This window comes from Papio anubis, chromosome 12 (assembly GCF_008728515.1).
Source record: "Papio anubis isolate 15944 chromosome 12, Panubis1.0, whole genome shotgun sequence".
Classification (NCBI taxonomy): Eukaryota; Metazoa; Chordata; class Mammalia; order Primates; family Cercopithecidae; genus Papio; species Papio anubis.
The window spans coordinates 50,455,483-50,479,878 of record NC_044987.1 but is presented as its reverse complement, the minus strand read 5'-3'; the positions used below and the strand labels follow the sequence as shown (position 1 = coordinate 50,479,878).

At 39.7% G+C, this 24,396-nt stretch overlaps 1 protein-coding gene, 2 long non-coding RNA genes and 1 pseudogene across 35 annotated transcripts in view; 3 read left to right on the top strand and 1 right to left on the bottom strand.

The window, feature by feature from the left end:
• The window catches only part of LOC103877780, an 80,104-nt gene extending 77,477 nt beyond the window's left edge, over positions 1 to 2,627 (top strand). For 7 of the 8 annotated variants that reach the window (XR_004177635.1, XR_004177637.1, XR_004177632.1 and 4 more), the window contains 3 exons: positions 537 to 661; positions 1,294 to 1,376; positions 2,540 to 2,627. This is a non-coding gene — a long non-coding RNA (uncharacterized LOC103877780). The remainder of the gene's footprint in view (positions 1 to 536; positions 662 to 1,293; positions 1,377 to 2,539) is intronic. The other variant, XR_004177639.1, reaches the window with a different exon arrangement.
• Positions 1 to 24,396, bottom strand: part of DLG2 (discs large MAGUK scaffold protein 2) — a 2,166,350-nt gene that overhangs the window by 187,041 nt on the left and 1,954,913 nt on the right. The gene's annotated exons all lie outside the window — the stretch shown is intronic.
• On the top strand, positions 3,045 to 22,827 carry LOC103877779. 3 transcript variants are annotated; one of them, XR_001895395.3, is made up of 4 exons: positions 3,045 to 3,130; positions 3,419 to 3,522; positions 6,335 to 6,421; positions 22,744 to 22,827. It is a non-coding gene; the product is annotated as an uncharacterized LOC103877779 (long non-coding RNA). The 3 variants fall into 3 exon arrangements; XR_001895396.3 differs by lacking the exon at positions 22,744 to 22,827 and adding an exon at positions 18,607 to 18,638; XR_637600.2 differs by lacking the exon at positions 22,744 to 22,827 and adding an exon at positions 10,539 to 10,769.
• LOC101001250 lies at positions 7,897 to 9,652 on the top strand (annotated as a pseudogene). The gene has a single exon (XR_637599.4). The product of XR_637599.4 is annotated as an elongation factor 1-alpha 1 pseudogene (transcript).

Sequence of the window (24,396 nt, the reverse complement as noted above, 5' to 3'; positions counted from 1 at the left end):
TCATAACTTTGTTCTCAACATAATTATCTATTTCTGAATCCTAAAATCACCTAGCTAGATTCTCCCTCAGTCTGAAGATTACCTTTTACTCCTTGAGATGCTAAATGTGTTCCTATTTATCATATTAATATTGCAAGTATTTTGTGGTATGCAGCCAGAAAAATCACATAATGGGAAATTACCCACAGCCCCCAAACTCATAAACAGGAACTGAATAGAAATTCCTCAGTGCAATTTATGGTAACAATTTCATGCTCAGTTTAGCTACTTCCATGACTCAGAAAAGAAATTTCTTTTGCTTATTTCAGTACTTTTTTTCTAAAAAATTGTTTCCCTAATTTTTGGCAAAGGATGTATAAGAAAGTGAAGAACTCCCTGGTTGTACATGAATTTGGAATTGTCTCTTAAGTGAGGCCAAAATATAACCCCATACCATTCATTGCACAGTACTATTTGCTATAAATTTGACCTCTAAAACAAAGATATTATAAAATCATTGAGGGTTTTTTAAGGGATATATGATATTTGTCATTTAGTTCCCAGTATTATGATGGAAAGCCTGGATAGTGGATAGAAAACCTGGAGGTCATTTAGACATCTCTTTCAATGGTTGGGTGAGAAATGGTGAAGAAGATGGAAATGGAGAAGGACCATACATTTGGTAAGTGTAAATAAGAGTCTTTGCTGATTAATTCAGTATGGCCCATGAGAAAGAGTGGAAGTGTCCAAGGTTCCCTCAAGTTTCCAGCTTGGGCAACTGACTGGGAACAGAAAGGAGCTACCATTGAGAGGAAGAAAAGAAAATGACACCGAGTCCATGTTGGAACACATTGGATTTAAAGGGATATCATTATGACCTAGGCTTTCTGAATTCGAGTGACTGGGAACATGGGAATATACATCTTTAACTATTGAAGCAATTTATACATCAGAGCCTAAGGAATATTTATAGATGAGGGCTGTGCTGCAGTGACAGATAGGGCTGTATGAAACATATACTAATCTGACCATTCTATCCTCCAGACTCACGAAAAAATTAGGAAATAATAAAAGTAAGCAACCATTAAAAGTAGACCTTTATGCATAAATAAACAAAAATCAGCTAGGAGACAATTCATCCCTGTATAACTAAAACAGGCAAATTTATCTTTCCTCTGATTAATAATTTGAGAAGAAATCCCAAGCATGCTGCTTATGGAGGTGTAGGAGGAGATCCTATAATTAGACTCCAATTTGAACCATGAGGGTGAGGATCAGAAAGCTGACTCAGAGCCTGGTGTCAATTATTTGCAGTTTGTACAACAAAAGGCTGAAAATTTGGGAGATGCAGGATGACTGAAGCCCGATTCTGGGGGTTGTTATAGCACAGTTACAGGGTAAGTTTTTTTCCACTGTTATTTGCTGGAAAATTTATTCTCCATCTCCTTTAGTCTGTGCCTGAATTTTGTGGGACTTGCTCGAGAATGGTATTCATGCTTTAAATCCAAAAGCCAGGAATCACCACATTCCAACAACTTTCCTATTTATTTTAACCAAAATGGAGCTGGTTTCTATAAATCAATTTAAGAAATTATCCTCTTTGATACAATCTACTTTTGTTTGATCGGTTTTAGAATAAACTAACAGATACACAAGAACTTATCAAGCTAGCTCGGTTCGGCGGAGAACTATAGCAGAAACAGCAGGTTTCTATTTGGAACACTTTGGATTTATCTGGACACAAGAGGATGTGAAAAGAACACCTTTCAGACAAAAGCCAGTCTTGAGTAGGAATTTAATATTCCTTGCTCAAACAGCTTAGTTTGTTTCCCATTTTCAGTCATTACCTGAATCCTTTTTTATCTCCTATGTAGAACAAATTCTCTCCCTCTATTTAATAGCCTTTCATATATGAAACAGAGTGAGAGAGAAAGAGGGAGGGAGGGAGGGAAGCAGGGAGGGAAAGAAGGAAGGAAAAGCTCTAATTTCTTCTGTTCTTTTGGTAACACACCTTCTCCCCTTCACATCCTTCAGCTGTTCCCCTTACGGCTTTCTGCAGACACTTCTGCTGGTCTCCCCTCTTCTCTCACACTCTGCTCACCACTGTACTTTATTTTGTATTATCTGTCTCCATCCTTTCCCAAATCCTGAGCACTCAGCCTCCCCTGGCTCTTTTCTGATTCCTTCGCTCCTAGAACTGTGTCTGGTTGGCTCATGAAGGCAAATGACAAATGTTTGCCATGTGCACATGTATGTGCATGAATGAATACATCCAGGTTCTGACTTCCTCTGGGCAACCTCTACTTTGTCAATGCCCCTCCTATGATGGGGGTAGGGGAGAGTCCTCCTAGAACTGAACATGATATTCTAGGTGTGATCTAATACATTTAAATGTCCAAAGCTCTTTCTTCCCTAAATGTTCCTTTTTAAAAGCTACTGTTCTCAATTAATGTGCGTCTCATCTTCTTAAGTATATTAATTAGAGGTATTTTGATGTTTCCCTCTATTCTTTGCATTATCTCTTGATTCTCTGGATTCTTTGTTATTGTTTTGTTTTAAGGATATCCTCAGGTGTCTGGTGATCCTTGCTTATAAGTCCAAATTAATAATGAGGCACTAAAATGCTGATTGGAAGCTCTCTGTGCAGGCAAGTATTGTTGAATAGTGGTAAACAGGTGATGTGTTCATTTTGGAGACACTCAAATATCAGGACCTATAAATCTCTATGCCAAGTCAGTTTCCCCAGAGTCTCTTAATATCATTTATTTCAGGTTAAAAGCCTGGTTACCAGGTTCTGGGAGTGAAGGGAGGAGAGGGGCTTAGACAAGTGTCGGGGTGGGGGTATGTCTCATAATTCACTAAGTACCTTCTTTTATATCTGTGTTCCCTGTGCAGCATTTTACCCCCACCATCATCCATGTCTGACGCCTCAGGTCCAATCTGGTTCAGTCTTTCCAAAGAGGAAACATTGGCTGGGTGGGAATGATTGGCAGGTCGAAGAGAGAATTTGAAGCTCTAGCTGCTCCTTTTAAAACTTCTAACTAATCTTTGTGTTTTCAGGACTTCCTCACATCCATGTCTTCAGATACCCAAGGCCTTTAATACCCGAGTCCTTCCTGGATTCTGCACATCTCATTAGCTTCATATTCCTGTAAGTACTTGGGTTTCTGCCTTCTCAGCTCTGATGTGTCATTTTCCAATCAATCATCAGCATTCCATCTTCCAAAGTTTTGTTCATATGTCTTACTTGTGTTGTCTTGACCAACTTCTTTTTGGATCTTAGATTTTTTACCTATTTAACTTCCTTAATTGTTACTTTAGTGGAGTTTTGGACGGGAACAAAAATATAGGCAGGTGTTTAAATTATCACATTTAACAAGGAACTCAAAATTTATATTTAATTCTATTTAATTTAATCTGGCTGCTTTCTTGCCATCAGTCTATTTGAAAAGCTCATATGGACCCAGCTCTGTCATCATCACATGTTCTATGTCCCCAAACCTTGTGACATCTGCAAAAAAGTACAGAAGACCTCAAGAGAAGGTAAACTAGAATTTATTTTTATACCTTTTATTCAGTTTTTATTAAAGCTTTCCTGCCTTTCCAGATTGACACAGAATTATGCCATGAATCTGTCTATTAATCCATTTACAACAAGTTCTGGGGATAGAAATTAAGGTTTAAACATATAATTCTTACCATCAAAAGACTCCCTGTTGATTAGGGGACACAGGCAAGAAAACAGACAGTAAGTTTGTTAAGGCATGAACAAAGAGCTGTGTTGGTATACACAGTACAGAGAGGAAGTACAAAGAGGATGGTGCTTAAGAAGAGGTAACACCTAGACCTAATCTTAGAGGATGAGGAAGCATTGGGTAGTCTAGAAGACTAGGTGTAGGGATGAAGGAAGGCATATCAGAGAAAGGGGAGCAGCTACACAGAGGCAAGGATTATGCCTCTTCTGCCTCTGAAGAGGAGAAATTTCTTTCAATCAATAGAAAGTACAGGACAATGGGGACAAAGTCATCTTTTGATGGGATAACTTGATGTTAGCGTCCTTCTATGAGAAAATGGGAAGCAGCCCCTTATAATAAAATCTCTGGCTTTTGAGTTGCCAAGTAAAACTGAGATGTCAGCATCCCTTGGCTGAATGTGGAACTTGCTAATAGGACCCCTACATTCATGGGAAGGGATAAAAGAGCTTTAAAACGTACAGAAGCATTGTGTGAATATATGGGATAATATTATTACTACAATATTGCCTACCACCACCATCCCCAGCCCTGAGAAATCTTCTTAAACTTACAAAATGAAGCTGCTTCTCTGTGGATGTAGACATTTCCTGGTTTCAACATTGCACCATAGCTATGCATTATGTCAACATTGGGAAGAAGCAGGGTGGAAGATGCACAGGAGCTCTCTGTACATTTCTTTGAAACTTCCTTTATACCTTTTAAAAGTTAAAAAGAAGCAGCAATGGCAGCTTCTCAAGGCCAGAGATGGGAAGCTCTATTTCATTTGCATTTCTACTTAGGGCTATAATGAATTGAACTCAATGTGTTGCTAAAGATTATTATGAAATTAAAATCCAGTTAGGATGGTCTCCTGGGCCTGGTAAAAGCTTGGATTAGAGGCCAGGCACAACAAGGGGTTGGGGGAGAAGGAGTGCTCAATGGAAGTAGGGCTGAGTGGGGAGTTTAAAGCATTGGCCTCTAAGTATAGAAACTGCAGTACAAATTTTAAAATATACTCAGGATAGTTAGTATTTGATCAAAATCCACTGTGACATGAGGAATTTTTCCTGCTGGGCATTCTAGTTTCCAGTTCTGTGATCAAGCCCAGTGACTGGTAAATACAATATGCCCCACTAGCCCCCATCTTCTCCCAGGTCCTATTCCCTCCTGGTGCTGAAAGGGGGAATGGCTAAGAAATTCCAAGGCCTGGTCAGGAAAGTGATCTTGAAATCATACACAATGAATAGTGCCATCACTAATGACTCAGGTTGTAAAGAACCAGTGAAGCGAGGAAATTCTTTCTATGCAAAGAATGTCTGGATATTTAGGCAAAGTTGAAGGGGCTGAGGCAGGAATAACTAGGACAAACTCAGTAAGAACTTCAACCCTGGTTTTCCCAAGATCCAGTTTGTGTGCTGATCATTTTCTTTCATATCTAACTCCCTTACTTCCCCTGCTCTGTTTTATATCATAAGGGCTGACTTCATGTAAATTACATGGAATTTGCATGTAATTCAGAATTTAATTTGGAATTTGCTCCCTGGGAAAATGACTTCTGACTAGGTTCAGCCAATGGGAGGCACTAACAGGAGATTGGAGGGTAGGAGGAAGGGAGGCATAAAGGGAATTTCTTTCCCCTCTCCGTTTCAGGTGGCATTTCAAGAATGTCTGTTTTTCCTCCATGATTTCTATACATATTCCTTAATGTTCAAGTCTCCATTAGCATAGGTATGAAGGTTTCTCAATGTGCTCTTGCTTTGGCTTCCTTTAATCAGAATAGAAAGAGAAAATTTTTTGACTTTATGCAAACGTATTAGGGGTTTGCTAGAGAAAACATTATTTGCCCCTAGTTATCTTGATATTATAAAAGGAGGCAGACCTGGACAAGTGTAAATTAGCACAGACATTCTAACAATCACCAGACAAAATGCACCCAATAAGTAATGCCAATGCAAGAAGTTTTGACTGTAATGCCCGTGTGCAATAGGCTGAATGATGGCCCCCAAGTATATCCATATCCTAATCCTAAGAACTTGTGAATGTTACTTACTATGCTGAAAGGGGCTTTGAAGGTGTGATTAAGAGTTTTGAGATGGGGAGATGTTCCTGGATTATATGAGTGTGTCCTAAATATAATCACACAGGTCCATGTAAGAGGTAGGCAAGGTCAAAGGAGGAAATAGAAGGTGAGATAATGAAAACAAGAGGTTGGAGGGCTGGAGGAAGGGGGTCACAAGCCAAGAAGCATAGGTGGCCTCCAGAAGCTAGAAAATGCAAAGAAATAGATTTCTTATAGATTCTTCACCAGCCCTGCTCACACCTTGACTTTAGCCCAGTGAAACCGATTTCAGACTTCTGGCCTCCAAAACTGTAAGAGAATAGAACTGTGCTGTAATAAGCCACTAAATTTGTAGTAATTTGTTATAGTAGCAATAGGAAACTAATACAATGCAGCAAGATATGAAAAAAAATTCTTTTTATTTAAACATGCCACCTGAATGTGAACATATTCCTCTTGCTTTAAAAATTCCACATCTAGGCTGTTAGCAAAATTCATACACAAATTCTAGCTTACTATAAAATAATCATTTAAGGAAGTGTATAAAATTTCTTTGCTTCAGATATCATAGTGCCTCAGATTCCCTTTCAAGACTGAAACACTTTCTACTCCAGATGCTCTTGGCTGAAGACAGCTTCTATTTAAACAGGTAAATGGCCTGTTTGCAACATGCAGCCTTTATTCTTATCTGCATGGCATACTCCTTCTCTTTGTTTAAAATTTGATAGTAAGTCTTTTATGATTTTGCTGCTTTCAGTGAAACTAATCATGCCCCCCTTTATCGTACTCACTCTATACCTCATATATATATATTCATTTTTGCATTTATGAAAATTGTATCTTTTATGTTTATTATACCTGTTTCCCCTGCCAGCCTAAAACTTTATGGAGGAAGACATTATGTCTTATTTAACTGTGCATACTCAGCTCTTAGTACAAGTAAGTACCTAGTACATAATAAGTACTCAATAAATATCAATTGAATTGAATAAGAACACTGAGTTTAGGGTAAAAAAAAATCTCAGAAGGAATGTCAGAGAGTAAGTACATACTTACTGCTGGGGTGACCAGGGGCAAATTACTTAACCTTTCTGAGTTGGAAATAATGCCAACTACAATTACAAGACCATTGTGAAGATAAATAAGATGACACATGTAAAGAAGCTGTACAAAGTAGGGGTCTAGCCTGGGTGACAGAGCGAGACTGTCCATTCTCCTCATAATAAATGCCCATTCTCCTCATAATAAGTTGAAAATTAGTTTGCAACAAACTTGCTCCTGCCCTTTTTTGTATTCAGGGCTTGGCAAGACCTTCTGAGCTAATTTAGGACAACTTAGTGTTTAGCATAACTCTTTCATAGATTTGCTCTATTATCAATGTCTGATGATGTTGACAATGATGATGAAGAAGGAAGAAGAGGAGTTGGAGGAGGAGGAAGAAAACATCCAGAGCATTCAATTTATTCTAGTTAAATTACTAAGCAGAAAGACAATGGCCTAGGAAGTCTACTTTGTAATGCTGTTTGGTTCTAAGTATACAGCATCTAGTAGGGAGGCATGTAAATCCTGTTTCCAAAACACACTTAGAGGATTAGAGCATGTGGAAGATTTGCTCTTTACCTGGCTCAGAGCTACCAAGGTCACACTGGCTGTCTAAGGACATGTCTTCTGGCTAGAATAAGCCCTGGTGAAATTTTACATGATATCAGCACCTTTGCAGAAAGTAAGAAATAAACCACCTGAAATCTACACATTAAAATTCAGCCTGTGTTGGTCTAATCAAATTTGGCTCTGTTAGAGAATTGAATTCACAGCAGAAAAGAGAAAAATGTATGTTCTTTTCTCAGTATAAATTAGAATGTAGAATCATCATTGCTTGCCCCCAATGCTAAAAGCTTTCGTATGTGATGTTGGGTTTTTTTTTTTTTTGGTGTGGAATCTTCCCTGCGCAACTGGACCTCAGCTTGGATCCACAAAGCAATGACTGCAGATCATGCAGGAGGGTATCTATCTAGGAATAGCCTGCACTTGTTTTGTTTTTTCTCTGCTTGCTCTTGAAAAGGGGGAGAAGAACAACCTTTGAAAGCTAATTATTCACTTTGAGAGATGATTAAGATGTGTAGTGCTCGCTTTTTCGCAACGGGTTTGCTGCCAGAACACAGGTGTCGTGAAAACTACCCCTAAAAGCCAAAATGGGAAAGGAAAAGACTCATATCAACATTGTCGTCATTGGACACGTAGATTCGGGCAAGTCCACCACTACTGGCCATCTGATCTACAAATGTGGTGGCATCGACAAAAGAACCATTGAAAAATTTGAGAAGGAGGCTGCTGAGATGGGAAAGGGCTCCTTCAAGTATGCCTGGGTCTTGGATAAACTGAAAGCCGAGCGGGAACGTGGTATCACCATTGATATCTCCTTGTGGAAATTTGAGACCAGCAAGTATTATGTGACTATCATTGATGCCCCAGGACACAAAGACTTCATCAAAAACATGATTACAGGGACATCTCAGGCTGACTGTGCTGTCCTGATTGTTGCTGCTGGTGTTGGTGAATTTGAAGCTGGTATCTCCAAGAATGGGCAGACCCGAGAGTATGCTCTTCTGGCTTACACACTGGGTGTGAAACAACTAATTGTTGGTGTTAACAAAATGGATTCCACTGAGCCACCCTACAGCCAGAAGAGATACGAGGAAATTGTTAAGGAAGTCAGCACTTACATTAAGAAAATTGGCTACAACCCCGACACAGTAGCATTTGTGCCAATTTCTGGTTGGAATGGTGACAACATGCTGGAGCCAAGTGCTAACATGCCTTGGTTCAAGGGATGGAAGGTCACCCGTAAGGATGGCAATGCCAGTGGAACCACGCTGCTTGAGGCTCTGGACTGCATCCTACCACCAACTCGTCCAACTGACAAGCCCTTGCGCCTGCCTCTCCAGGATGTCTACAAAATTGGTGGTATTGGTACTGTTCCTGTTGGCCGAGTGGAGACTGGTGTTCTCAAACCTGGTATGGTGGTCACCTTTGCTCCAGTCAATGTTACAACTGAAGTAAAATCTGTCGAAATGCACCATGAAGCTTTGAGTGAAGCTCTTCCTGGGGACAATGTGGGCTTCAATGTCAAGAATGTGTCTGTCAAGGATGTTCGTCGTGGCAACGTTGCTGGTGACAGCAAAAACGACCCACCAATGGAAGCAGCTGGCTTCACTGCTCAGGTGATTATCCTGAACCATCCAGGCCAAATAAGTGCTGGCTATGCCCCTGTGTTGGATTGCCACACGGCTCACATTGCATGCAAGTTTGCTGAGCTGAAGGAAAAGATTGATCGCCGTTCTGGTAAAAAACTGGAAGATGGCCCTAAATTCTTGAAGTCTAGTGATGCTGCCATTGTTGATACGGTTCCTGGCAAGCCTATGTGTGTTGAGAGCTTCTCAGACTATCCACCTTTGGGTCGCTTTGCTGTTCGTGATATGAGGCAGACAGTTGCGGTGGGTGTCATCAAAGCAGTGGACAAGAAGGCTGCTGGAGCTGGCAAGGTCACCAAGTCTGCCCAGAAAGCTCAGAAGGCTAAATGAATATTATCCCTAATACCTGCCACCCCACTCTTAATCAGTGGTGGAAGCACGGTCTCAGAACTGTTTGTTTCAATTGGCCATTTAAGTTTAGTAGTAAAAGACTGGTTAATGATAACAATGCATCGTAAAACCTTCAGAAGGAAAGGAGAATGTTTTGTGGACCACTTTGGTTTTCTTTTTTGCGTGTGGCAGTTTTAAGTTATTAGTTTTTAAAATCAGTACTTTTTAATGGAAACAACTTGACCAAAAATTTGTCACAGAATTTTGAGACCCATTAAAAAAGTTTAATGAGAAAAAAAGAAAAAAGATGTGTAGTGCTCATGTGCATATTTGAAATGTAGAGGTGTGGTTTGTCTTTGTTTTTTTGAGATGGAGTCTCCCCCTGTCACCCAGGCTGGAGTGCAGTGGTGCAATCTTGGCTCACTGCAACCTCTGCATCCTCGGTTCAAGCGATTCTCCCACCAAAGCCTCCCAAGTAGCTGGAATTACAGGCGTGCACCACCACACCTGGCTAATTTTTGTTATTTTTTAGTAGAGATGGGGTTTCACCATGTTGGCCAGGCTAGTTTCAAACTCCTGACTTCAAGTGATCTGCCTGCCTTGGCCTTCCACAGTGCTGGGATTACAGGCGTTGAGCCACTGTGCCTGGCCTAGATGTGTTTTTTTTAAGTGTGTTGTCTTAATGTCATTGTGGTATGATTCAAAATTAATGACATCTGAGGGCAGCCCTTCTGTGTATAGTGTCATATCATAAGTGTGGTTGTCACTTCCTCCCAGCTGATCTCCCTTTGATAAGACTAATAAGTCACATTTTGGGTTTCCTTATTCAGACCCTTTTGTTGAGTTTCATATCCCACCAAGTTGTACATTACTAGCTCACACCATCTAGCTTTTATATATGCTCCCTTTTAATTCTTTCAAAAGCTCTTTGTGGAATATAGTCTTATTCCACTGTACATATGTGAAAACTAAGGCTCACACTAGTTGTGAAATATGCCCAGTCACACAGCTAGAAAATGTTGGTGGCAGAAGTGGAACCCTGATCTGATAACTTCATAGTGTTGTACGCAACTTCATTCATGTACACAAAATGGCTATCAATATGAGAAATTACCTGAACAGCAAAGAGAAGACAACGACTTTTCTATCATAGGCCCAATTATCATGATAATTTAACATCCACAGAGGCTGCATCATATCTAAATGTAACAACTACAAACTGAAGAAACCTGCCATGGGGGTGACAAAAGTGGATTTGGAGTGAATCTCCCTTGCTGTTCTCTCCTCCTCCAGAGATAGAAGACACAATTCACAAATAGACCATCTTTCAAATGCAAGCAACAATCCCTCCTCTCTGCCTCCTGTGTCCATATATAATTCTCTTAAACAGCATAAATCTCATTTCTATGCATGTTACTATCTGTATGCATTTTTTCTTGGTCCCAAATTAAATTTATTTCGTCTGTAAATGCAAGCAGGCTACACCTTGGGCCCCTGAGAATTTGTAGATTTATAACTATCACTGTATATGTCATATCCATGCATAAAGTCCAGTAAAGTATTAATCACTTCATTTCCATCACAGGAAGAATTTCTCTGGGGCCATTTCCCCCAAGAAATACATACATTTTATCTGTCGATAAAATGACCACACATGTCCAAGGAGCACAAAAATAAATCACATTAAGGGGTGGAAGTTAGATTTTTTTATTTTTATTCTTTATTTTTAGATGGAATCTTGCTCTGTTGCCCAGGCTGGAGTGCAGCGGCGCGATCTTGGCTCATTGCAACCTCTGCCTCCCAGGTTCAAGAGATTCTCCTGTGTCAGCCTCCAGAGCAGCTGGGATTATGGGCATGCACCATCACGCCTGGCTAATTCTTTTATTTTTAGTAGAGATGGGGTTTCAACATGTTGGCCATGCTGGTCTCAAAATCCTGACCTCAAGTGATCCACCTGCCCCTACCTCCCAAAGTGCTGGGATCACAGGCATGAGCCACCACGCCTGGCTGATTTTTTTTTTTTTTTTAATTAGTGAATATTAAATTTTGAAGTGCTGAATTTATTCTATTCTGTGGATAAAACTGGCTGCCCACCAGTCTGGAAATTCCTAAAGCAGTGATTGTGTTTTTTCCATGCTATTGCCACTTCTCACCCAATCTGGTTCTTTGCTCCCATTCAAGATAAAACTTTCACCAACCAAGTTAAAGGATGATTTGGACTCTGTCATGGAGCTATATTAGGATTAGAATAGTATCAGAGAACGTACCTTGAATGATTTAGCCTGGCATTCGAGGCCAATTTGATCTGCCCTCCGCTTTCCTATTTTATCTCCTCCTGATAGCCTTCCTGATAACATTCCAAGTGCACCAAGTGTTTTCGTACAAGCATACCTTTTACTTTCCCATTCATAGTTCTTTTAGTTTTATTTTTTCTTCCCCTTACAATGATGTTTCTTCTCTCTTGACATTCTAAACAATCTTCATGACTCAGAACAATTACCATTTTCTCCTCCTGAGTCCTCAGGTCCAAAAGAAGCCACTTCATTTTTTGTATGCTTACAAAGCACTCCGTTATGACATTCAGGTATTTTGATGTATTTTGGTTCTATGTGTGTACTCTTTCTCCTGGTGGACCCACTCTAGAAGGATAGGAGACACATCCTAGCTATTGCTCTATTGGTCTAATACCCCAGCAGAGAGTTTTGTGTGAGCGACTTAAAAATGTCTATAGAAATAGAGTAATTTTATTTAATGCATGGCAGCATTTTCTTATGATATTGCCGAATGAGGTTACTGCATGCTAGTAACAATTAACATATTCATTAGAAGATGATCTTAGTCCCAGAATTTGGCTGTGTGGGCTTCTTGGGGACATCTAGAGATGGGGGCATGGATAAGATGTCTTGGGGATTGGTCTAGGTGCAGGACAAGAGAAACAACTATCACAAATAACCGTCCATTCTGTAGCAGGGTGTTGTAAGATTCCAGTCCATGTGAGAATGAATGGTTGTCTTCATGCCCAGTGGCATGAAGTAGATGCTTAATAAATGAGGTACCCCTTGTGCTCCCACACATCCATCCAGTGCTTCTCTCCATCTTGGCATTTACTCTCCAGTTGTATTGTAATGAGTGGCCTCTCTATGACTCATTACTAAAGACTAGGGCATGACAGTTTAAAAACATAATCTTAGCACCTGGTTCAGTGCCTAGCACATAGTCAGCCCTAGATAAATAGATATTTATGAAAAAATGAAGAAAATAGTATAAGAAGGAAAGAATGAAAGACAATAAACATGAACATGGAGGTTTCCTAATCAGCTTTTTGAAGAATATTCATTGGACTCATTGTGGAGATTATGAGCATTATGATATAGGCATGGTTACTGGCTTCACTGTAATATTACTCAGACTTTTCTGTTCAGAAAAGGCTAAATTTCAGGGAGAGCACTTGTCAGAGTGCTTATATTGGGTCAGCTGGGACATGCTTGGGAGCAGATGGATTAATTCCATTCCCTGCTCAGACCTCAGTAGCACCTTCCCTATAACCCTGAGAGTTTATGTGTATATGTACATGCTTGTGTAGATTTAAAAGAAGCAATAATATAAATTCTGAGGAAAGTCTGAAGATATTTGATGTTATCATTTACACTGCATTCCTTTAAAGGAAAGAGAAATTTTAATTGAGAGTGTTTAGGCCAACTGAGAGCTCTGGAAACAGCTCCCCACACCCATATACCATGGCCTACCAACCCCTCTCCCATTCTTATTGCCAAAGTTTCATTCTCCAAATTCATATCCAAAAGGACCTATTCCACTGCCCACAATATGTATTTCTTTTACCTGAATTGCTATCATATACTGTTTTACTGTTTCAGCAGTAAGCTCTTGGCATCAGAGTGCTCTGGGGAAGTTGTGCTAATCCAAGTCCTGACATCTCCTCAAAGATGCCGAAACAGTGCAGTAGGAATTCTGCAGGTGCAACCTGAGCCTTCTAGGAAAGGCTGTGCCACAAAGGCACCCTGGTCAGCACCCTGCTCATCTGGCCATAACACGTCTGAGATTGCGCAGGTCAGGGAACATCTTGCAGCACTTGCTAGTTTTGCAGAGAACTCAGAAATGTTAACAGATGGCATGCAGAACACAACCCTGAACAGTCAGCAGGGTGACACTCATTAAGAGTCATCACTGAATCCATTTCCAACAAAATCTCATTCCAATGAAACATCACTTTCCGAAAAGTGTCAATCTGCTTAAATGAAAGTGACTACAGGGTACTATAATGCCAGGCCTAGTTGAATCCCTGCAGGCAACAAGGACTCTTTTAGAGCCTCAGGGCCTTTCCACCCATAATTTCCTCTCCAACATGGGTCCTGGTCAGATTCCTCTCCAGCTCTGTTAGCCTCTGCAGATGAGACAGAATGCCTGGTAGCACTCAGAACTTCTCCTCCTGAGCCTGACATTCATTCCTCTGCCTACTTTTCCTCCCTAGTAGAACACTTGGGGAAGCCGGAGGGAGGAATGAATAGAGGAAGGATATAGAGAACTTGTTGTTCTTCAAGTCAGAATTCCTTCCACAATGGAAATGTATTTATTCTTACCTTTCTTCAAGTATATGACCAATTCATTCTTCAAGAAAAGTCATTTCCTCTCTCTCCCTCTATTGATTCCTAATGGGACACATTGATCCCAATGCAATCTGCTAATCTACATTTTGTTGCACTTTAGGCATCACTAATGAATTAAAATATTAATATGTGAAACTAAAATCAAGTGCACACAACACCAACACTTGATGATGATGCTTAGGTTGCCAACCCCTTTGCTTAGCACTCACTGATGCAGAGGCCAACATCTCCCTTTCTACCACTGGCTGCCCTCCACCCCCACTAAAAGGTAGGACCTCCAATAGTCATGATTTTCACACTTTCAGGTCTTCTCCCTACAAGGCCCTACTCAGTTATCCAAGACCCAGTGCAAATGCCATCTCCTCTAGTCAACATTCCATAAAGCTTCAGTCAGCATGAGTTGCTCTCTTATCAGTGTTTCCATATCTCTTTATTATAACATCTAGATTAAAACTTGTCTTATTCTGTCTGTAATTTCCTGCTGCTACAACTCCAATGAAAATGTATTAAACACACCTAGTGCCTGACACGATGAATCGATTGGATGGCTTAACAAAATAGACCTCTTGAATTGATTCCCCTAGCTCACTAACTCCACCACCAGGAGTGAGGTGAAAAATCACATGAGTGAGGCCGTAACACTGCTTAGATGAAAGGCTGGTATCCATTAGTTGGTACATAGCCTAGGAGCTAAGAGACCTTGGTTCTAATCCCACTTCTGGCACTAACGTTTTCCCCAAGCTCACACCATGGTAAACCAAAGGTATCAGTTATCTACTTACTTGGTAAATGTTATCAATAAACTTTGTCTTGGTTATACCATTGTTTACCAGTAGTCCATGCTTTATTATGGTGTCTATTCTTAACAATCCTCTTCTTGCTACCAAAGTCATTGGGCCAAGAGAATACCAATAGTTGCCTATAAAAAAAAAACTCAGATTTCTTTCATGAACACATATACCAAAGAAGACATGGCTGCAGAGGAAGGAAGACATGGCTCGGCTGTGTGACTCTGGGCAAGTTACTTAACCACCGTGGAATAAGGATAATAGCCAAACCAGCCTTGGCTGCATGGTTATGGGCATACCAGAGCTAAATTCTGGAAAACACTTAGCAGGAAATGCCCCCACACTATTAGCTATTTCTATTACTATCTTTAAATTTTAGTCCAGCCTTATAATGTTTCCTGATTCTTATTTGTTTATAGTGAAATCCTAAGAGATTTTAAACTGGATACTTTCTATATCTAATGGGCTTTCTGAAAAATTATATTTTTATTTTCCTGTTTTCTTAAGAAGGATGGAAAAAAATATATAGAGACTTTATTATTTCTAATAAGTGCTTCTTTACTGTAATAATCTAAATCTTCAACAGATAGATGAGAAAAGAAAAATTCTTGCCAAAAATGATCAGTCCAAACCTTAATTATGTTAATTATATCTAACTGTCAGCAAAGAGATCAAAGGTTAAGTCTGTTCTCTGCTTCAAAGAATGATAATGATAATAAACAGTTATTCTTAGTAGCTAAAGTATATTTTGCAATTGTAACTGACACCATTTGACTTTCATTTTTTTATAAGCAAAATGATTTGCAATGAATTTGCATGCTCGAAACAATAAGTGCTTTTAACTTAGTAAAATTCACTTTTGCCCAGCATGACCCACATTCCTATTCACAATTTGCTCTGCTACTTGAAAACATTGCTTGAGCAATAAAACAAAGAACTTGGAAAACCAGCTTATCTTTTGGAAAGCCTGGAATTGCATATACTCTTCAGTTGTCTGCATTTTAAGCACCTTAAAGAAGTTTTACCACTTTTCTAGGGGTTTCTTCACGCTTTCTAGTATTGAGCATTTACAATGTACCAGGAGCTATACTGAATGCCGTAGGTAGCAATTTATCTCAGTTGTTCTGCCAACAATCTTGTGGTGTGTATTAGCATCACCCAGTTTATAGAAGTAGACACTTGCTGCAGGTTACATAGGTGGAAACTAAATGAAGAATCCCAGATCGGAAACCAGGTCCTCCTGTCCAGATATGGTACTCTCACTTACTGTCTTGTATTGCCTTGGCTGCCCATAATATTCTGTACTTCTGTATCTCAGTGCCTGTCATAGTTCATAATACACATAAGGAACACAATAATGATTGTGGGATAACAGTCATTATAATGGCCAACACGTTTTAAGCATTTACTTTTGTCATCAAATGTTCTAAGAACTTTGCCTGTGTTAACTCATTTAATAAGTCTATAAGGTAGGTACTATTATGCCATTTTACAGATGAATAAACTGAGATACACAGGGACTAGTTAATAGTTAATAAAACAGAGAGAGAGAGATTGAGGGAGAGAGAGAGGATTCTTGGACCACACCCAAACCAGAGCATCTGCAGGAGGCCAAATAATCCTCTCTGCCCATAAATAAATAATACAATTGCGCTCCATCTCTTTTTGCTTACTCCTTTACCCTGCTTTACTCCTGAATCTTTGAGCTAAATTCTGGAAAATTTGGGTGATTATTTCCCCCCGTCCTATAAGGCTACTCGCCTGGCAGGCCAATAGGTTTGGATTTTTCTTACACTCTTACTCATCCAGTCTGGCATGTCAATGGGGCTCTCTGTCTTTCTTTGTGTGCAACCCTGGTGGTGTAGGGATTACCCTCATGATATAGACAAGGAAGCTGGAAAGCAGAAAGGCTAAGTCAGCAGCTGAGCTGGGATTTTGTAGGAGACAGTTTGGCTCCAGAGCCTGTCCTTTAATCCACACACTACAAGAACACGTCCTTCCTGAATTCCCATTTGCATGTGTAATCCCATACTAAACTGTATTGTATTATATTTTATTGATCTTATACGAAATTGTATTGTTATGTAATCGTTTCTAAAATACAGCCCATTTGATTATAAAGTGTTTAAGGGGTCATGCCATTCTTTTCCTTTTGTGGCCCTCAGAGTGCCTATCTCAAAGCTATTATTTGCTGAATCCTAAATTGGAGGTTCTGTCCCAGACTGGAATGTCTGCTCAAGCACTAACTTCTGATGACTGAAACTTTACAAATAAATATTGTATAGCCGAGAAGACTAAGACACAAAAAGATTGTTCTGGAGGGTAAATAGAGGGTCATACTTTTAGAGAAAGAAAGTGTGCAAAAGGATAGGTGTTTTTTGTGTTTTGTTTTGTTTTGTTTTGTGTGTGTGTGTTTTGAACATCTACTGTGTCTCTTATTGTTGAAAAATAAGACATAACCTAGCCCTTAGGAGCTCTTAGCCCAGTGGGAAAAATACACAGAAACAATAACATGTAATAACATGGTTCAGATTCTGTGACAGAGACGCTATGGAAGAGGTCATAAATCAGCAGACTGCCAACCATGTGACCAACAATTATGTTACCTTTTATTTCACAGTGTTTTCACAAATATGAATCAAGGGTTAACATTTAAAAATTTAAAATTTTACAACAAAATCCACATTGGTGGCTACCCAAAAAGTGAAAAGTTTGATGCCATTGAACCCCCATTCCTGCGTGGCCACCATCAGCCTGAGTCTGAGTCCAGTAGCTGCTATCTCCAGGGGTGGTATGTGCATATATTTTTATAGATGGTCCCATGTTTCTTTAACAATGTTTAGGACACTTACCTATAGTCATTTTCTACAAGAAGCACATATGATATAATACTTCACCTTGGTAACACTGCTCATGTGACTATAGATAAAGTCACACACTAACATTTAAGGTGACATAAGTAAAAATTATCAAGGCAGTACAGACAGGAGGAGAAAGACTTGAGGTAAATAAGGGGGTGGCTGATGGAAAGAAGTGATGGAAAGATAATCAGAAAGGTGATAAAATTGTACTATTTGACCTCTTTCCCTCCTCCTATCTTGGTCTCCCTCCCTCTGTCCCTCATCCCATCTCTCCCCATATGTACACTTCTCATGACTCCCCCCTAATAGTAATATCCACAACCCTATATCAAGCACCTGCTTAGTGTTGGAGATGATGCTAAGTTTTGTGAACAACAACCCTGCAGACTGATATTACTCTACAACAAAGATGTGTTTTTAAGATTCCAGTCATCATGTTCTTTGCATGATGCCCTTTGTTCTGCTTGTAGTAACAGAAAATTCAAACACCAAATATACCTCTTCTGCTTTGCACGAGGTTAGTGGGAGACAACCTTGTTCTGTGGGGGATGTGCTGGCTCTGGGGTAAAAGCATTTGCATTTAAATCCCACCTATAACTCCGAATTAGTGCAATGATCTTGGGTGAGTTATCCAATCTCTCTCGTGCTTAAATTCAGGATCTATTAGATGAGAATATAATTATTATTCATACAACTATTCATAATAACTATTTATATAGTTGTTATGGAGACAAACTCTCCATAGGATACCCATGTAAAAGACCGTAAGCATCTACTATTCCTATCATTTTTCAGATAAAATAAAAAATGAATTGAAATAACAACGAAGGAAATATCTACAACAATATATTATTAGTGGGTAAAGAAATTAACATTTGTGGAGCACCTACTATGTGACAGATAATATATATTTTGTCTCATTTAATCCTCATGATACTACAGCAAGTTAGATTTTATAATATTAATTTTTTTTTGTTAGAAAACAGCAGCAGAAAGAAAGTACTTTGCCACTTATGACTCTAATAGGAGAGCCAGATTTGTATGACGCCAAAGCTCATGCCCACTGGCTGTGACCCACAGCTTGGAATAAGGACAAGGGCAACTGCAGTGCTCAAGGCAACTTTTACCCTGGACTCTGAAGGGCACTGCAAGAGTGCCTCGATGCTGGGGTTCAGTAAATCCGCTACACCTTATACTTCTGATTCAAGACAGAAATCAAGACATAGTGACCTCCTATTGGGGGCAGATATGAAGATGACTGACAAAGCATCAGGACAGAGTAAATGAATCATTCATATAAATGACAACATTAACCCATGCCCTGACATGTTCATCTCTCATCCTCATGCCTACTGTGAAGAGGCAATGTTTGTATCTCTACAGGACATTTGTATTTTAATATACTTGGAGTGAGTTTAATATGCACATGTATTGAAAAATGTCTTCAAAGATGGTCATTGCAGATATAATGTATGTGTGGCACATAGTAGAAGCTTGCCAGGTATTAACTGAATGAATGAATGAAAGTTCACTGGTTTTGTTCTGCCAGACATTCATTTGCAGATTGTATGCTCTGGCTCAGGGGTCACCCGGGCCGTAAGCCATCTGTGGGTTGGTAATACTATTAACCTTAATGCCTACCAATTTTTTTGGTAAGGAAACAGCAACAGAAAGAAAGTACTTTGCCACTTATGACTCTACTGAACAGCCAGATTTGTTTGACTCCAAAGTTCATGTCTACCCACTGTAGCCCACAGCTTGGAATAAGGACAAGGGCATCTGCAGTGCTCAAAACAGCTTTCATATCAGACTCAAAGATGGCCTGAATTATCTATGGAAAGAATACATGCTTTGAGGCAGGTCCAAATGTCTTTCAAAGTCAATACAGATTGAAAGTGGCTCTATCTGCAAAAAGCAAGCACTGTATTGAAACCTCACTATCTGGCTCCAAAACACGACCCCCAGCTCTTTCCCTCTCTAATCTCAGAATTATCTACCTTGTCAGAAATCTCATGGAGAGGAGGCAGAGTGTTATATTCTCTTGGACCAATATAGAGAACTTTAAAAAAGGGAATAATTACTTCTAAGGAACCTGCTATATTTCTGGCTCTGTGGAATGCATCAATACATTAACTCATTGAATCTCCCACAATTAAATGTGAGCCACATGAGGAGAATATTTGTCTCTTCGATTTACCTCTGTACTCTAAGAACCATTCCTGGCACATACGAGATGCTTGTTCTGGCTCTTGCTACTGGTCCTCTGCATTGTTCCTTAACTCTGCCACCCGCATGCTTCCCACTGTATCACAAGAGCAGGAAGCCTGAGAACTATATGCTCAGAATCCTTTGTCGGTAGAATTGCAGTTTAGATTCTCTCAACCAGAGTAACTTCCGTAAGCTCCAGGACATTAAAGGGAAGTAGCAGACTGGCACAGGATCGCAGGATTTTGCGACTGTCAGCACTGCTCTAGTATCTTACAGTTTCCTCAGACTCTATATACAGTCCACTGTTGGTCTCTAGCTTCAGGGCTGGAAGAAACCGTGGCTCAGGAAATGGCTCCCTGAGGTTACCTGATTTGGTGGTAGCTGCTTTCATCCCTATCTATCAGTCTTCAAACAGTTTCTAAGCACATTATTACCCTGACACTGCTTTCTTCTGAAAATAATAAAAGTGCTATCTATTTTCCTGACTGATTTAATGTTCAATAAATATATGTTAAATAATTGAGTAAACCACCCATTCGGTGGGCATTATTATCCCTGCCTTGCAGTTGTGGAATTGAGGTTCCCAGAGACAAAATAATTTAAAATTATACAGCAAAGTATTAAATGTCAGATCTGAGAGTAGAGCCATGGACTGTCCAATTCCCAATGTGCTTTTGCTTTTTCCATTCAGGGACTGCTCTCAGTGGGTATAATATACCACGTTGCTGTCAAAATCTTATCTCAGAGGTTAAGAGTTGTTTGCACTCTTCCTCCTGCCAGAGTACCATTGCAGTTGAAAACTTCTCTATACATAGGCAAAGGACATTCATTCCCAAGACAAGTGGTTTATTAAATATATATTAGGCCTGACGAGACACCCTGTTAAAAACATACATTGTTTCTGCAGTATCATTGCAGATATAATGTATGTGTGGCACATAGTAGAAGCTTGCCAAGTATTAACTGAATGAATAAATGAATGAAAGTTCACTGGTTTTGTTCTGCCAGACATACATTTGCAGATTGTATGCTCTGACTCAGGGGTCACCTGGGCCATAAGCCATCTGTGGGTTGGTAATACTATTAACCTTAATGCCTAGATGCCTCCCATAGTTCAGCATAGTAAGAATACCTCAGAAGTTCCTAGGTACTGACATAAGGCTGTTGATTTTCCTTGGAAACCTCAGTTGTCAAGGGCATTGTAATTCTGAGGCAGATAGAAATAAGAATTCATCCATCCCTACATTCCAAATAAGATTGAGGCACTGAAAACTATTAATCTGCCTTCATTGTAATGTATTAAAAAGAGTATCCAATTTGGAACCAAACTGATCTGGGTTTTCATCCTGATTCCTGCTACTTACTAGATCTGAAATCTTGGGCAAGCTGTTTCTGTGACCTCAGTTTTTTCATTTATATAATGGTGGAGATGATAGCTCTCTTACAGAGCTTACTGTAAGGATAAGCTATTGTAGACAGAAAGCATCTAGCACAGCATCTGGCCCATGTTATGGATTCAGTGAATGAAAATAGTACTGTCTTCACTAACACCAAGACAGAGTCTGTTGACACATAGGCTGTCATCCTGCAGGCTGGTCCACATTAGCCAACAAGGCTCTCCAGTCCCAAATAGGCAGCAGTGGTGTGGAAGGATACTTAAAAGCATGTTTTTTACTAGAGAGGTTATGTAGTTGCAAGAAATTAAATGTCTGCATATTTTGTAAGCTTCACGGTGTTTGATGCCTTTGGGTGGAGGGGAGTGGGAATGGCTGGCAGAGAGTGGGTAGACCAGAATCGTCACACCTCACTTTTTTTTTTTTTTTTTAAATGAAAGTCAAGATTAGACTTACTGAAAGAATCTGGGGGTGGACAGGTAGAGTTGGGTGGCTTTTGCATGCTGGGAGGTAGTAGTTAAAACTGCAGGAATGAATTAGGTCATGGTTGGTTTGGAATTAAATGAGGGAAAACCAAACCACACTTGACTTCAGAAAACTCACAGTACTAGTCTCTAGCTTGGTGCTTGGGATACAGCAGATGCTCAATGAATATTTGTTGAGTTAAAAAGCATAAGGTTGAAGAGTACATCATCCTTCCTTAAAATGTCTGTGTGTCTAACTTATGATCCAGATTCATTTTACCTTTGAAAAGCTAACTGACGTCTATGTGCTTCATAAAGATTTCAAATCTCTCATTCTGGAAAGGTCCTCTTCTGAAAGCTCATCAAGCCAGCACTAACATTTATTTAGCATTTAACTGAGTCCTGGAAGACACTATGAGTTTTTTCATTCTACTTATATATCTTAAGACTCAACTAGAGTTTGAGGACAGAGACCACGTTTTTTTGCACGGCTGAACATTTCTTAGTATCTAGCAGAGTGTTTGGCTATAGCAAGTGCTCAATAAATAGCAATCTGGCACTTGATTAACCAACCAATATTAAAGTATTGTTAGGGAAGAAAATCAATAGAATGCCTTGAAACCTTAGATGTGTGGAAAAATGAAGTGTGTGCCTGTGAGAGATGACTGGTACTCATCTTGAAAAAAAGAAGACTTAAGAAGCCTTAGAAAGAGGGGCCAAGCTACTGTAAAATAGAACTGGGCTGTGAGGGAGAATCTCGCATGGAAGAGGCTGGTAGAGTTAGTTCTAGGAGAGAAGAAATGGGCTGTCTTTTATTCTTCAACTATGCATGGGTTGCCTCTTATGTCAAGTAGTGTGCTAGGCAATGGAGATATAACAGTGAATAAGGAACATCATCTGGTCATAAGGGCTTTACATTATGCTATAAGAGTTAAACCAGCAAACAGTCAACTATGACATAGTGTCACAGAATACAGCAATATAGAGTACAAATGGGGGTTACACTTTCTAAATATTAGATTATCTCTTATGTACTTTCTCTTTCTGCAGGGATGACCTCAGGGATTCAACAGATATTGTGATTCAGGGGTTAAGCAAGCTCAAAGGAAGACAGATCACAGAGAACTTCAAGACTATAGAGCTTACCATTTTCTTTTATCTTTTTAAATGTTGATTTAACTACAATAATAAATATTCAAACCATTCCATATGTCCTAGAGAAAAGAAAGGCAGATCAGACATGCCCCTTGTCAACCACTAGGCAACTTGTCTAAGGAAAAATGAATAATTTTTACCACCACTGTGGAGATTCTTGAGGTTTTTTTTTTTTTTTTTTTTTTTTAGAGAATGGGGAATGCATTATGATAGGAGCATGAGATTGGAGTTCTCTGTCAGCTGTAACAGGAGTCAAAAAGACAAAGAAGTGACATACACAAGGGTGCATGGGAATTGGAAGATAAATAAAGGACTATCACATTCCATGGGGATTTTCCTCAGGCCCCCTCCAACTTGACCCACTATCTCCCCCATGATTTTTTTTTTTACAAACATGAATGTCAAGTTCTCTGCTTCCTGTCTTCACTAGCATTATTTTCAAGATTAGCCCCTTTCATTTGCTAGATAGATCTCATTATTCAATAGTTTTTTTATACAGAACTGAAACATTTTAATTCTCCCACCATGAGATCTACTTCTGCCCTCTGCAGTTATAAAATAAATTTATAATCTCTTATCTCCTCGAAGGCTATCTTGTATTTGAAAGTTATTGTATTTGTTGTTCTTATCCCTTGAAACTAGGCAGCCATGGTTTCTTTAACTCAGAGGTCCCCAAACCCTGGTCCGTGGACTGGTAGGGGTCCACGGCCTGTTAGGAACTGGGCCGCACAGCAGGAGGTGAGTGGTGGGTGAGTGAGCATTGCCGCCTGAGCTCCACCTCCTGTCAGATCCATGGTTGCATTAGATTCTCGCAGGAGTGCAAAGCCTGTTGTGAACTACACAAGCGAGGGATCTAGGTTGCCTCTTCTTGTGAGAATCTAATGTCTGATGACTGATGATCTGAGATGGAATAGTTTAATCCCAAAACCATTCCCCTTACCCACCCCATCCGTGGAAAAACTGTCTTCCACGTAACCAGTTCCTGGTGCCAAAAAGGTTAGGGACCACTGCTTTAACTCATTTTACCCAGTAAGATTTCTAGACTTCTGTTCCCTACTTGGTTACCTCTTGAAACAGCTTAATTATAACTATCTAATAAAGTGACCCTTCTACCAAGCACAAGACTCTACCATGAGCTGAAAAGAACTGATACCCAAGAGAGGTCCCATGGCTTGCCCAAAGTCACATTGCTGGTAAGTGAAGGGGGCAAAATTCAAATCCTGGGCTTTGGCCTTCTGCGCTAGTTCTCATCCAACCTCTAAATACAGAGAAAGAATGAGGTCCTTTTCATTCCCTCTCCAACAGATCTTAAACAACACCATACTCTCATTCCAGCCCCATTTGCCAACAGTCTGTGATCTTCCTCCAAACCCAGGCATACACTGGAACTGGCCTGGGCAAACTGCGATGTATAGTCAACACTTTGTCTTTACTTAGGCGTGTTTGCCTTTGAATAATTAAAGTTGCATGTATTCATAGACAGAAGCCAAGACAATGAAATATATAAAAATATGAATAAAGGAGATTTATTTTAAGGAATAATTTCTT